Source organism: Pleurodeles waltl, chromosome 3_1, assembly GCF_031143425.1.
Source record: "Pleurodeles waltl isolate 20211129_DDA chromosome 3_1, aPleWal1.hap1.20221129, whole genome shotgun sequence".
In the NCBI taxonomy this organism is placed as follows: Eukaryota; Metazoa; Chordata; class Amphibia; order Caudata; family Salamandridae; genus Pleurodeles; species Pleurodeles waltl.
In genome coordinates this window covers 1,078,729,798-1,078,744,651 of record NC_090440.1, presented here as the reverse complement: position 1 = coordinate 1,078,744,651, position 14,854 = coordinate 1,078,729,798, and positions in this window count along the sequence as shown.

Genomic DNA, 14,854 nt, shown 5'->3' with positions numbered 1-14,854 from the left:
AGAAAAAAAGGTTATTGTCTGCCAAGTTATCATATTCCAAAGACCTCGATCATTTCAACAATTAACAACATGAAAGACCAACTTGAAAGCGTACTTACTCGCCCACTTTCGCCGAATGGATAATGCCTTTAATTCAATCCAGGTTCATTTTCAGCAAAACACTTACTGTGAGTTTTACCGGAGGAAATAATTACAGGATGTACCCATTTATTCTATTCAAGGGCGGAAAAATAATGCAGAACTTGTTTTCCATCAGAATTGTAGAGTTTTTTTGTCCGTGCTTGTTGATAATTCTATCACAACTGAAAAACATAATGCAGAGCTTTCTACTACATTGTGTTCCCGGGCACAGACGTTAGAAACTGAAAACAGTGGATATTTTAACATCTGTCGGGGCAAATCAGCAGTACAATGTGTTAGACTCTACAGCGAATAGAGGAAAGAACACGCTGTTTTCAGATATGGAAAAGGTGACCGGCAAGAAAACCTCGTAGTTATCTACTGTCATGTGTGGTCATCATCATGGACTTACCATGACCAAGGTACAGTGAACACAAGTGGGATTTCACTAATACACGAGATCTAAGTCTAGAGAATCATAGACACTAAAATGAAATTACATTGCTTTTAATTTAACTCACTGTTGCTGACTGTGGAATCTGAAGCGATTCCAGGTAATCCTGACCTCTTGTCCAGTTGTGTAATCTTGCGCAAATTACTTTATATTATCTATAGTTCAAAGTACTGTTAAAGGACAATATATAGAAAGAGCGAAAGCAGGCAGCACAATAATTTGGGTGAGTTCAAAATCAAATGGCAAAGCTCATCCGAGCAATCAAGTTGCTACTCTGGCTACATATGAAAGAGACCCCATTTTAAAACATTGTGTATTGCGGCAGTGGCAGCCGCAAATCTCAAGGAGAGGAGCAGGTGGGGGCGGAGGGGTTGGAGGTGAGGGGATAAATAAAAAAGTCGCTGCCTGTTACCGGATTGCTCCTCTGGTCTTCTTGTGGTGTCCCAGCATTCCCTGGGACACCAGCACAGGATCCCCAGCATTCATGGCACTGCTTACATGCTCAACATAGCATGTAAACAGCGTCAAGATTGGTCTTAGTGGCTCGGAGGGCAGCTCAAACACAAGCCTGGGGTCTGTGCTCTTTCTCTAGCCCAGCTATACAGCCGAATTGGAGAAACATAAGTGTGCTTGTGTGTTTGGCTGGCCTGAAACAGCCAGCCAAACACACATGCGCACTTAGTGCACTCTCCCCATCTCCCCTCTCCCGCCCCCCACAGCCAAGCCCTGCCCCTCCCTAAACACACCGCTGGCTGAGCCAGCAGATGAAAGATAAAACGATAATCAAATATTGTTTTATCTTTCATGTCCTGGCTTAGCAAGAGGGGCCACGCTCCTTCACCATTGTAAAGGAGCTGCCCCTGGTGCATTGTACAAAACTCTGTCCGTTGCCATTCCCACTGCCATCTGACCAGACGCTTTATCCATCCAGGTGCCTGAGATTATAGTCACCGAACCCCTTGAGAACTCAGTCTCCGAAGCTTAAAATATTTGGAAGCAAAGTTCTTCAAGTACAAGGCTCTTCCCTCCACACCAACCTTCCATAGCCACTGCCAATTAAAAAAAATCTTTCTTATGTTCAACTGAGTGGTAAAAACTCACTCAGCACATTATTCATATTAGAGGACATAATCCACACTTGTCAGCCAACCTACTGCCACTCTTTCTCAAATAGTTTTAAATCTGACTTACTAGTCAGAAGCCTAAAACAGGTGCATTCATTCTATTCAGACTCTAAACCTACGACTCTTGACTTAAAATACTGGTGCCCTGCCACCAACTCACCAAACAAAAGAATGACTAAACAGATCTCATTCAAACCTTATTGTGGGCTTCAAAAGTGACTGTCAAGGAGTGCAGTGGTTGTGTGTGATGCGTTTTTTTCATGATTCAGAGGCAAGATAATTAGTTTCCAGATTCGTACCCCTTCCGCGATAGTTTAATTCTCTAACACTCTGCAATCCTCTGGCTGATTATAGACCAATACATAACATTAAACTTTGTCACAAGGCTTGCTTATGGCGAACATGGACAGAAATGCTACAGCACTTGTCCATAACCCAGTACTGTGATCAATGCATGGAACCTAACCAGCGGTGGCTCCTCCGCTAAGGTGGAGGAGCATCACCCCACGGCTTGCGGCAGTAGGAAACATAAAATGATAATAATGGAGCGTTATTATCTTTTTTTACAGAGCCAGGTTAGGACGGGCGGGGCTGGGGGAGGAGTGGTATGTGCACCATAAGTGCGCATGTCTGTTTGGCCGGCTGTTTTGGGCCAGCCAAACAGACATGCACACTTTGCATTTCTCCTCCTGGCAGTATTACACCGTAAAGTGTACAGGGTCCCACTCCCTGTGTGAGTGCTGAACAAGGTCACTCACACCAATCATGATGTTGCTGTCATGCTGGTGACAGCAGGGTTGTGATTGGCTGATGGGAGTCTGGGAGAATGTGTGCTTCCGGATGAGGATAGAGGAGATGAACCCGTCTACGTCCAGAGCAGATAAGTGTTTTTTTTATTTATTTATTTTTATTCCCCCCAACCACCACTGAACCTAACCAATCTACACACCATCTGACAGCCATGGAATGGCTTTTTTAAGAGTGTTACTGCTCATTGGTGGCCACCAGAAGACTCTAACATAGTCTACCCCTGCAGTTCAGGCTAGCTACATACTAAGACTGCTCCATACGATCATCTAATGATATGTACAGAAGGAATGACAGTGATGCAGTCTAGCACCTTTTTATTTACAAATTAAGCACTGACCAGGACACCTTCACTCTACCTCGGCCATGCTGCTTTCTCTCCTTGTACTTTCACTCACTCCCCTAGCCTTGCTGAACACCGGCTCCCGGTGCTCTCAGCTGTGTATTGTTCCCTAAGGTCTCCGGGACACATTGAATGGGCTTGGCTTTGCTTTGCACTGTTTCTAAATATCCAGAAATTAGGCCCAGGTTTTCGGATCTGTGACCAGAAATGCTTTGTTGAAAAACCTCAGTCATTTGGCTTCATCTGAACATTTCTTTCCATCCTGTTCTGTGCACAATACCCAGGCTCAAAACATGACTGCTAATCCTGCAGGAGTGGGCATGGAAGGCGCAAGGCTTTCTCGCCACTTCTGCAAGGCAGTAGTGTTCGGTGTGCAGTACTAAAGCCAGCAGTGCTTTATTGTCTGTGTAGTATTACAGTCATTATTCAGTCCTAAAGTAATTTTCAAATGTTGCAGTCCCTCAAAAATGCAACAGACACTTTGCAGTATTACAGTCTATACGCAGTGCTGACATCATTGTGCAACGCTGCGGTCAATGTGCACTTCTGCATTCACTCAATAGTCCAACAGCTACTTTGCCGGTGAATGGTTGAATGAATATGGGTAAACAGAAGAATCTTTGTGGGTGTATGGATCAATTGATGGATGGGTGGCTCTTGGGGTGCAAAGAGAGATAGATGGAAGAATGGATGTGTGGGTGGGTGCTTGGATGATGGAGAAATCAGGATGATAGATCTGGGCTCAATGTATGGATCCTGCAGGGTGCATGTATGGATAGATGGATGGGCGATTGGTGCTTGGATGAATTGATGGATGGACAGATGAAACGGTGCTTGGATGGATACATCTGTATAAATGGATGGATCTTTGTGGGTGGATAGCTGGATGGATAGGTGGGAGGATCTTGTTGGATGCATAGATGGATATACAGAAGGATGGATAGACCTTGGTGAGTGGATGCATCTTTTGGTGGGTGGATGTGTGGATCTTGCTGAGTTCATAGATGGATAGATCAATGAATAGATAGACAATGGGTGCTTGGATGGATGGAGGTCTCAATGGGTGTTCGAATGGATGAATCTGTGTAAGTGGATGGATCTTGGTGGGTGGATAGCTGGATGGACAGAGATGGGTTGACAGAGGGATCTTAGTGGGTAAATGAATGGATATACAGAGGGATGTATAGGTGGGTGCTTGGATGGATGAGTAGACCTGGGTGGATGGATGGATCTTGGTGGGTGCATGGATGGATAGATGGATGACTGGAGAGATGTGAACAAACTGTATGAAGCCTGTCCATGTGCTGAACAATATATTAATATTCAGCAAATTGTCTGATAGTGGTAAGGTGAAAGTACAATGCTTCCACATGGTTGAAGCGTTAAGTAAGTTTTTTGCCTAAAGTGTCAAAACCAGAATAGGCCACTTCCCTTCCTTGTAAAATGCTCTTGTACCCAGCTCTGCAATATTTCAGCTATATCGAATAGGAAGGTAGACTTTATATGAGACCCGGTTGGCATTTAACGGCCAGTAAATACTTTATAAAAACCTCAAATTAACAAAGGGGAAAGGAATGACTGCTGTAGATTGCATTATGCCAAAAATATCAGCTCCAGCTTTAGAGTCACTTTTTGGCTGCCAATGTTGCTCTTGAATGCCTTTCTCAGTTAGGGTGTCCACTCTTTTCACACTGTTAATTGAGCCTAATGTCAATTGTCTGCCCATTGCCTGTTATTTTAATGCTGCTTTTTGATAGCCAATTATGTTGCTTACTACATCCTTCAAACACCACCATCGACAGAGGCTACTGTATGTATGCTGCCCTTCTATTGGCTGATGTTTCAGCCACCAAATCCTAGTGCATTTTACACAGTGTGCTCTCCGCCCAACGACCTTGTACATTGTAGGAAAGTACAATCTTGCCTGGCATGTTACCCCCATTTTTACCTGTGTGTATGTTTGTTTTTGCCTGTGTCACTGGGATCCTGTTAGCCAGGAACCCAGTGCTCATAAAGTATGCCCTGTATGTGTTCCCTGTGTGGTCCCTAACTGTATCACTTAGGCTCTGCTAACCAGAACCTCAGTGTTTATGCTCTCTCTGCTTTTAAAATTGTCAGTGCAGACTAGTGACTAATTTTACCAATTCTGATTGGCACACTGGAACACCCTTATAATTCCCTAGTATATGGTACCTAGGTACCCAGGGTATTGGGGTTCCAGGAGATACCTATGGTCTGCAGCATTTCTTTTGCCACCCATAGGGAGCTCAGACAATTCTTACACAGGACTGCCACTGCAGCCTGCGTGAAATAATGTCCACGTTATTTCACAGCCATTTTACACTGCACTTAAGTAACTTATAAGTCACCTATATGTCTAACCCTCACTTAGTGAAGGTTAGGTGCAAAGTTACTTAGTGTGAGGGCACCCTGGCACTAGCCAAGGTGCCCCCACATCGTTCAGGGCAATTTCTCCAGACTTTGTGAGTGCGGGGACACCATTACACACGTGCACTACATATAGGTCAATACCTATATGTAGTGTCACCAAGGTAACTCCGAACATGGCCATGTAACATGTCTAGGATCATGGAATTGTCACCCGAATACCATTCTGGTATTGGGGGTGACAATTCCATGCATCGCCGGGTCTCCAACATAGAGCCCGGGTACTGCCAAACTAACTTTCCGGGGTTTTTGCTGCAGCTACCGCTGCTGCCAACCCTCAGACAGGTTTCTGCCCCCCTGGGACATGATCAATGTAGGAGGCTGGCCTGGCTTATAGTGGGCACCTTGTGGTACTTACACCTTGTGCCAGGTCCAGTTATCCCTTATTAGTAGATTAAAGGTGTTCTAGCAGCTTAGGCTGATAGAGGTAGCTATAGCAGAGCAGCTTAGGCTGAACTAGGAGACATGCAAAGCTCCTACTATACCACTTAGCACTATATCATAAGAAAACACAATACTCAGAGTTACTAAAAATAAAGGTACTTTATTTTAGTGACAATATGCAAAAAGTATCTTAGAGGATATACTCCTTTAGGAGGTAAGTAATATGCACAAAATATACACACAAAAACCAATCAGGTAAGTAAACAGTTAGAAAAGTAGTGCAAACAGTGTAGAACACAATAGAATGCAATTGGGGACAATAGGCCTAGGGGCAACACAAACCATATACTCCAAAAGTGGAATGCGAACCACAAATGGAACCCAGGCCTAGTGTAGTGTGTAGAGGGTCACTGGGAGTGTAAGAAAACACTAAGGGTGTCCAAGATACCCCACCCCAAGACCCTGAAAAGTAGGATTAAAGTTACCCTACTACCCCAGAAAGACAGTAAAGTCGAGATAAGGGATTCTGCAAGACAACAACTGACTGCAAAGCACTGAAGACGGATTCCTGGACCTGAGGACCTTTAAAGGAAGGGGACCAAGTCCAAGAGTCACGCAAGTGTCCGGGGGGGCAGGAGCCCACTAAACCCCGGATGAAGGTGCAAAACGGCTGCCTCTGGGTGGAAGAAGCCAAAGACTCTGCAACAACGGAAGGTGCCAGGAACTTCTTCTTTGGTCAGAAGATGTCCCACAGCGTGCAGGAGGATGCAGAGTTATTTCCACGCAGAAAGACCACAAACAAGCCTTGCTAGCTGCAAGAGTCACCGTTGAGGATTTTGGGTGCTGCCAGGGCCCAGGAAGGACCAGGACGTCACCCCTTGGAGGAGGAGAAGCAGGCATCACCCACAGAAGCACCTGAACAGGCGCTCAGAAGATCTGAGGATGGCGGTCAACTCAGCACAACAAAAGGGAGTCCAACGAAGTCGGAGTCAAACTCAGCAAGTTGGGCAATGCAGGACGGAGTGCTGGAGACCTGGGCTAGGCTGTGCATGAAGGAAGTCTTACAAGAGTGCAGAGAAGCCCGAGCAGCTGCAGTTCATGCAGTACATAGGATTACTGTCTGGCGTGGGGAGGCAAGGACTTACCTCCACCAAATTTGGACAGAAGGGCCACTGGACTGTCAAAGATACTTGGACCCAGCTCCAGTGTTCCAGGGACCACGCTCGTCAGGACGAGAGGGGACCCAGAGGACTGGTGATGCAGAAGTTTGGTGCCTGCGTTGGCAGGAGGAAGATTTCGTCGACCCACAGGAGATTTCTTCTTGGCTTCCAGTGCAGGGTGAAGGCAGACAGCCCTCAGAGCATGCACCACCAGGAAACAGTTGAGAAATCTGGCAGGATGAGGCGCTACAATGTTGCTGGTATGCTTCTTGCTACTTTGTTGCGGTTATGCAGGCGTCCTGGAGCAGTCAGCGGTCGATCCTTGGCAGAAGTCGAAGAGGGAAGTGCAGAGGAACTCTGGTGAGCTCTTGCATTCGTTATTTGATGAGATACCCACAGGAGAGACCCTAAATAGCCCACAGAGGAGGATTGGCTACAGAGAAAGGTAAGCACCTATCAGGAGGGGTCTCTGACGTCACCTGCTGGCACTGGCCACTCAGAGCTGTCCATTGTGCCCTCACACCTCTGCATCCAAGATGGCAGAGGTCTGGGACACACTGGAGGAGCTCTGAGCACCACCCTTGGGGTAGTGATGGACAGGAGAGTGGTCACTCCCCTTTCGTTTGTCCAGTTTCTTGCCAGAGCAGGGACTGGGGATCCCTGCACTGGTGTAGACTGGATTATGCAAAAAGGGCACCAAATGTGCCATTCAAAGCAGTTCCACTGGCTTAGGGAGGAACACCCCTCTCCCAAAGGAAATCCTTTGTTCTGCCTTCCTGGGCTTGAGCTGGTCAAGCAACAGGACGGCAGAAACCTGTCTGTGAGGTCGCAAAAGCTGGGGCTGCCTGGAAAACTTTTGAAGGCAGGAATGGCAATACTGGGGGTCCTCTAAGGAGCCCCCAGAGTGCATGGAATCATACAACCAATGCTTGAAAAAGCCTTGGGGTATGATTCCAACATGTTTGATACCAAACATGCCTTAATTCAGAGTTACCATTATGTAGCTGGACATAGGTAGTGACCTATGTCCAGCACACGTGTAAAATGGAGTCCCACACTCACAAAATCTGTGAAAATGGTCCTGGAAGTCATGGGGGCACCTCTGCTAGTGCAGGAGAGACCTCTCACACAGGTACTCTGCACCCTGCCCTCAGGGCTGAAGGGCTTCCTATAGGGGTGACTTATATGTGCCTGGTGCAGTGTAAATGGCAGTGAAAGTGTGCATGCACCTTTTCACACAGGCTGAAATAGCAGTCCTGTAGAAGCCTTTGCATGGGCTCCCTATGGGTAGCAAAATATATACTGCAGCCCATAGGGATCCCCTGAAACCCCAATGCCCTGTATACCTCAGTACCATATACTAGGGACATATAAGGGGGCACCAGTATGCCAATTGTGGGTGAAATACTGGATTACCAGAATGCAATAACCATAATTTAAGGGAGAGAGCATAACTACTGGGGTCCTGATTAGCAGGATCCCAGTAGACACAGATTCAAACACAGTGACATACAGGCCAAAAATGGGAGTAACCATGCTAGAAAGAGGCTACGTTCCTACACAATATGAACAACCCAGCTCCTGCCCTCCCTCCACAAGCACCACCACCAATGCTCTGCTGGAGTTTGCCAAAGTGTGACATTTAGAATTCAGTGCCAAGGGCACTAGTATGCATTGTGATAAGAGAGCATGTGCCACCAATTTTGCATGTAATGTACTGGCTGCCATTTAAGAAGAGGATTAATTTGAAGGCACTTGCGCTAGAGACCCTTCATGCTTGTGAACAGACTCACAGTCCCTTCTGAGACATCAACAGTCCCCATCCATGCCCGGATGTAAAATAGTTATGAAAACATTACAAATGATGCAGACGATGACTGTCATTATGGTTGTGACCTCTCCGGTGTGTATAGAGAGTAAAGCCTCCATTGATATGGAAAAGTGGTTTATTAAAGTTAGTGATAAATACCCTCATGGAAAATTTTCAATGAAAACACACTTACACAATTAATTCATGATATGCTTTAGGGTTCTGCAAAAGTGAAATCTGGACATAAATTTGAGGTAACTTGGAGGATGCAGCATCAAGAAAAGAGCAATTGTGCTTTTCAAATGTGCACTACTTCAAGTACTGTCATTCAAAGTAAAGGGGTAGTATCATCTGACAACTGTCCATTATGCCAGCTGTCAAATTTTGCTTAGCGAGTATATGTTTGCTATTTTTTATATCTTTAAATGTCGAGTTTGATGTGAGTTTTTGCTGAGTACTGCTATGTATTATACAAGCCAAAGACGATAAGCCTATTTTGACCTTTACTTGTATTAGCTGCCTGTTTATTTACTTTCACATTAACTCTTCAGGTGCTGGGCCTCCCCCACCCCTCCCCAGTGCTGAGCCTTTTTTGGCTATTTGGGATACTTCCTGCTTAGGCCCCCATAACTTTTTGTGCACATAAGCTATCCACGCCAAATTTGCTAACTTTTTTCCAACATTCTGGGGATTGTAAAGGTACCCAGGGTTTGTGGGTTCCCCTGGAGAAGACCAAGAAATTAGCCAAAATACAGCTAAAAAAAAAATTATTTTTATTTTTTAAATGGGAAAAAAGTGCAGCAGAAGAAAGAATCTGTTTTTTTCCATGCAAATAGCATCAACAAAGGGTTTGCAGTGCTAAAATCACAATCTTCCCAGCTTTCAGGAACAGGAAGACTTAAATCAGAAAACCAAAATTTTCAACACAGTTTTGGCATTTTACTGAAACATACCCCATTTTTACTATTTTGTTTGCTTTCAACCTCTTTCCAGGTAGTGACAGAAATGGTTGTGAAACCAATCGTGGATCCTGGACAGCTAAACATTTCTGAAACGTAGACAAAATTCTTAATACAGAAAGGGAGAAAGGGGTCATTTGTATAGATCCGGCAAGATTTTCCTAGAGAAAAGGACAGTTGAAAAAATAAATATTGAAATTGAGTTGAAAAACAGCCCTTTCTGACTATGTTTTCTTCCGTAACTTTTTCCAGTTATGACAGATTTTTGAAAGCAATATACCATTATGTTTGCTAGACCCTCCTGGCTGCAGGGATACATAGGTCTTGTAGGTTCATCAAGAACCCAAGCTACTCAGAGCCAATTAATGAGCTGCACCTTGCAATGGCTTTTCATTGTATACCGGGTATACAGCAATTCATTTGGTAAAATATAAAGAGTGAAAAATAGGTATCAAGGAAACCTATGTGTTAGACTTGGCATACTTGGCGTGGTCTCCCTTAACTTTTTGCCTCTGTTTCCCAGGTTGTTGATGTGTGCTGGACTATTTTTTTGCTGTTTGTGTTACTCTGGTCACTTAACCACTGCTAACCAGTGCTAAAGTGCAAGTGCTCCTATACAAAATGTGTTTGTAATTGGTTCATCCATGACTGGCATACTTGATTTACTGGTAAGTCCCTAGTACAGTGCACTAGAGGTGCCCAGGGCCTGTAAATCAAATGCTACTAGTGGGCCTGCAGCACTGGTTGTGCCACCCACAATAGTAGCTCTGTAAACATGGATCAAGCCGGCCACTGCAGTGTCTGTGTGTGCAGTTTTAAACTGCTATTCGACTTGGCAAGTGTACCCACTTGCCAGGACTAAACCTTCCCTTTTCTTACATATATGCCCCCGAAAAGGTAGGCCCTAGGTAGCCCCATGGGCAGGGTGCAGTGTATGTTTAAGGTAGGACATACACTAATGTGTTTTATATGTTTTAACAGTGAAATACTGCTAAATGCGGTTTTCACTGTTGCAAGGCCTATCCCTCTCATAGGTTAACATGGGGGCTGCCTTTAAATATGAATAAGTGTAGATTCACTTTGGGAGCAGATAGACATGTAGAGATTGGGGTCTCTGAGCTCGCAATTTAAAAATACATCTTTTAGTAAAGTTGATTTTAAGATTGTGTTTGAAAATGCCACTTTTAGAAAGTGAACATTTTCTTGCTTAAACAATTCTGTGAGTCTGCCTGTTTGTGGAGTCCTTGTCTGGGTCAGTTTGGCATTTGGGCTGTTTGCACCTCTCTCTAGACAGTGACACAAAGGGAGTTGGGGTGGAGCCTGCATATCCTGATGAGCCATCTGTGCTAGAAGGGAAGGGAAGGAGTTGTCACTCTGTGCCTGCCCTCACACAATGCAGTCTCTAACCCCCTGGTGTGTGTCTGGGGCTTGGCCTGGGCAAGGCAGGATTTCACAAGCAAGAGAGACTTTTCTTTGAAGTAAGTCTACTTCAAAGGGTGAAATGGGTATAAGAAGGGCAGCCAAAACCACAGACTTTAGATCACTAATGGAAACCAAGAGGAACCTCTGCCTGGAGAAGAGCTGAAGAGCTGAGGCAGAAGAGCTGCCCTGCCTGTGACTTTGCTTTGTGGAGCTATCCTGCAGTTGCTGCTTCTGCTTGGTGAACGTTGACAAAGACTGGAATTTGGTGTGCATTCCTGCTTGTAAAGAAATCTCCAAGGGCTTGTCCTGAGCTTGCCTCCTGGTGTTGAAGTCAGGGGCATCAAAGATATCCCCTGCCAGCACCTGGACTCTCTCCTGAGACTCCTGCCCTATCCAGTTCCTGTGGCCTTGACAGGTAAAGCTGGCAGACCAAGCCTGAAAATCCACGCACAGACTGCCGTGCAGGGAAATGTCCGACACAACATCAGAGAGTGGCTGAAGAAATGACACGCCTCCGGCTCTGTGGCTGAAATTGATGCAGCACTTGCAGCGCGGCTGGGAGATCGACGCAGGCAGTTGGAGAAACAACGCTCTGCATCGCTGATGGAGGCTGGTATCATCGCAAACCCACACAGCGTGGTTTTGCTATCACTGTGCGGCAGGAGTTTTGACGCAAACCTTGCTGGGCGTGGAAAAACAATGCAACAACCTCCCGGACCTGAGTGCTGCCCAGATCCATGCATCGCTCCCCTGTGGGGAGGAAAAACGATGCACGCCGATCTGACCAGAGAAGGAGAAACGACGCACAAGCTCGCTTGCAGGTGAGAAATCGATGCACTGCTTACCTTTTCTGACACACACTCACCCGTGCGTGTTATTTTAACGTGACCCAGGTACTTTTCAACGCTTACAGTGTTTTATCTGTTTACCAAAGGATTAAAGACTCTTTTTGCTTTTTAATTAATAACTTGACTTTTGTATGTTGGATTTTTGTCGTTTTGGTCTTGTTTTGTTTAGATATATATTTCCTATTTTTCTAAACCTGTATTGTGTCATTTTGTAGTGTTTTCATCGAGTTACTGTGTGTGTTGGTACAAATACTTTACACTGAGCACTCTGAAGTTAAGCCTCCCTGTTCGTGCCAAGCTACCAAGAGGGTGTGTGGGGGTTAGCTGAGGGTGATCCTCTTTTACCCTGACTAGAGTGAGGGTCCTTGCTTGGACAGGGGATAACCTGACTGCCAACCAAAGACCCCATTTCTAACATTGGTGATCAGTGGATGAGATTGGACTTGTATTTGTACTTGACATACAGTGATTAAGTTTACACTACTGTTTTGAGTTCAGACCTCTACATGACCAGATACTACTTGTGTTGTGATTTGTTTTCTTTTTTTCTGTAGGACTCTTTTGATCTACTTTTTGTAGCTGATACCTTGATTGACTTTTCTTGAACTTCACTGGAAACTTGTTTTCTGCCTTTGGAACTTTGCACCTTTTTGACTTTTCATCATGTCCCATTCTGGAGATGCATCAGCTGGAGCTGCTTTTGACCTAGGGAAACTAGAGAGCTATACAGTGGTTCAGTTGAAGCAGTTCTGTAAAGATTTTGCCTGTCCTATGAATGGCTCCGCCAAGAAGGAGGAGGTGCAGAAGGCACTGATGGCCTGGGTGACAGCCAAAGAAGCTGAGGGGCACACAGAGGAGGAAGAGGATGAGGAGGAAGAGGAGCAATCCATCAACAAGGGTGTAGTGGGTGGGCCTGTTATATCCAGGGAGAGAGTCTCCAGGGCAGGTAGCAGTGTGTCCTCCAAGGGTATGACCCCTGAAGAGTTGCAGGACAGATAGGCAGAGAGAGACTACCAACTGGAGCTGGATAAGCTCAAGTTCAAGATGGCCCTTGAGGAGAAGAAGCTACTGCTGGCTCATGAGCTTAGCTTGAGAGAGGTAGATCATAGGAGCCAGTCCAGCAGAGATGGTGGCAGCAACAGCACAGTGCATCCTCAGAGGAGGGTACACATCCCAAAAGACCTAGTGAAGCATTACAAGAGGGAGGATGACATATACTTGTGGTTCAAGGGGTATGTGTCTGCTCTCCACATGAATCTGGTCCCTGAAGCACCTTGAGGTAGAAAGGAGCTCTGATATCGATAGGGGATTCTCAGGGGCTAACTTACTCCATCATGAAGGATGACCTACTTACAAGATATAGCCCCACCGTTGAGCAGTATAAGGACAAGTTTAGGACCTATAAGAAGAAAGAATCCCAAACATGGTTGGAGTGTATTGATTCATTTTGCAGGTCACTGGATGGTTGGGTGAAGGGCATTAAGGTACCAACGAATGAGGGGCTTTACAATTTGATTGCTTGGGAGCACTTGTACAGTTTATGTTTTCCAGAGCTGCGCCAGCACCTAATTGACAGCAAGCTGACTGATCCCAGGAAGCTTGCACAGGAAGCGGACTGCTGGGAGAGCACCAGGGTCCAAAAGAGGTATGGGGTAGACCACACCAAGGGTGGGCAGGGTCCCTCTCAGAAGAAAGGGGGGTAAGGATAAACAGGGGAATTTCTCTAAAGGGCCTCAATCTGATTCCCAGGGTAAGGATTCCCAGCCCCCCAGTGAGAAGAAGCTATGGTTCTCCAAAGGGAAGACAGTGGTAGGGGCCCCCCACGTAAGTGTTATGCATGTGACCAAGTGGGTCATGTGAGGAGGGATCCCAAATGCCCCAAAAGTACACCAGCACCCACTGGTGCGCAGTCCCCGGTTTTCGCTAGTGTGTTGCTTGGGGAGGAGTTGGTTCCCGCTGGGTGGGAGCCAGCTGAGATGACCCTTGTCTCACTAGAGGACAGTGAGATGGTCCAGAGAACACTGAGAAGTACAGGCAGTGGGTGACCATCAATGGACAGAGGGTGGAGGCTCTGAGAGACACAGGAGCCAGTGTGACTACAGTGAGGAGTCACCTGGCGTCTGAAGAGCAGATTGATCCCCGGGTACTTCACCAAGTAGTTGCAGTGGACAACTCAGAGCACCTGTGAAAAGTGGCACAGGTTCCCTTTGAATGGGGGGATCTCAGGTTCCTTGAAAGTAGCTGTGAATCCAACCATGCCTGTAGATTGCTTGCCTGGCAATGACCTGGAGGATTTCCCTTGGAAGGAGGTGGAACACAGGTCACAGTTGGAGATGTTGGGTCTGCCTGGGTGGGTATGCGTATCTACTAGGTCAATGGCAGACCATCAGGGTGGTCAAGAGCCCCTGGAGCCTGAAACCTTGGCCCAAGGGACCGCCAAAAAGAGGAAGGGCAGGGGGTGCGGGAAACCGGCCCCAGAATTTCCCATGGTCCGGGGGAGGTGGAGCCTGAGGGTGGCGCCCCAGAGCCTACAGGGGAACAGGTGGCTGAACTGACGGAGGTCCCTGAGCTGTCACAACAAGAAGGGAGGCCCACCAGGGAAGCATTCTGTAAAGCACAGAAAACATGCCCTACTCTAGAGGGGCTGTGGCAGCAGGCTGCAGCCCAGGCGGCTGGCGAGGAGCCAGGTACTCACCTGATCTATTGGGAGGACGGCCTCCTGTACAGTAAGCCTAAGGTCCCTGAGACTGGGTCAGCCAGTGTGCTGGTGGTGCCTCAGTGCTTTAGGACCTTCCTACTGGGTCTGGCCCGTGATGTGCCTTTTGCTGGACATTTGGGGCAGGACAAGACCTTTGACAGGCTTGTCTCCCACTTCTATTGGCCCCAAATGCGCAAGCATTCTGCTGCACACTGTATGTCTTGCCCAACTTGTCAGCAAGTGGCAAGAGTGGGGGGAAATGTAAGGCACCCCTCCC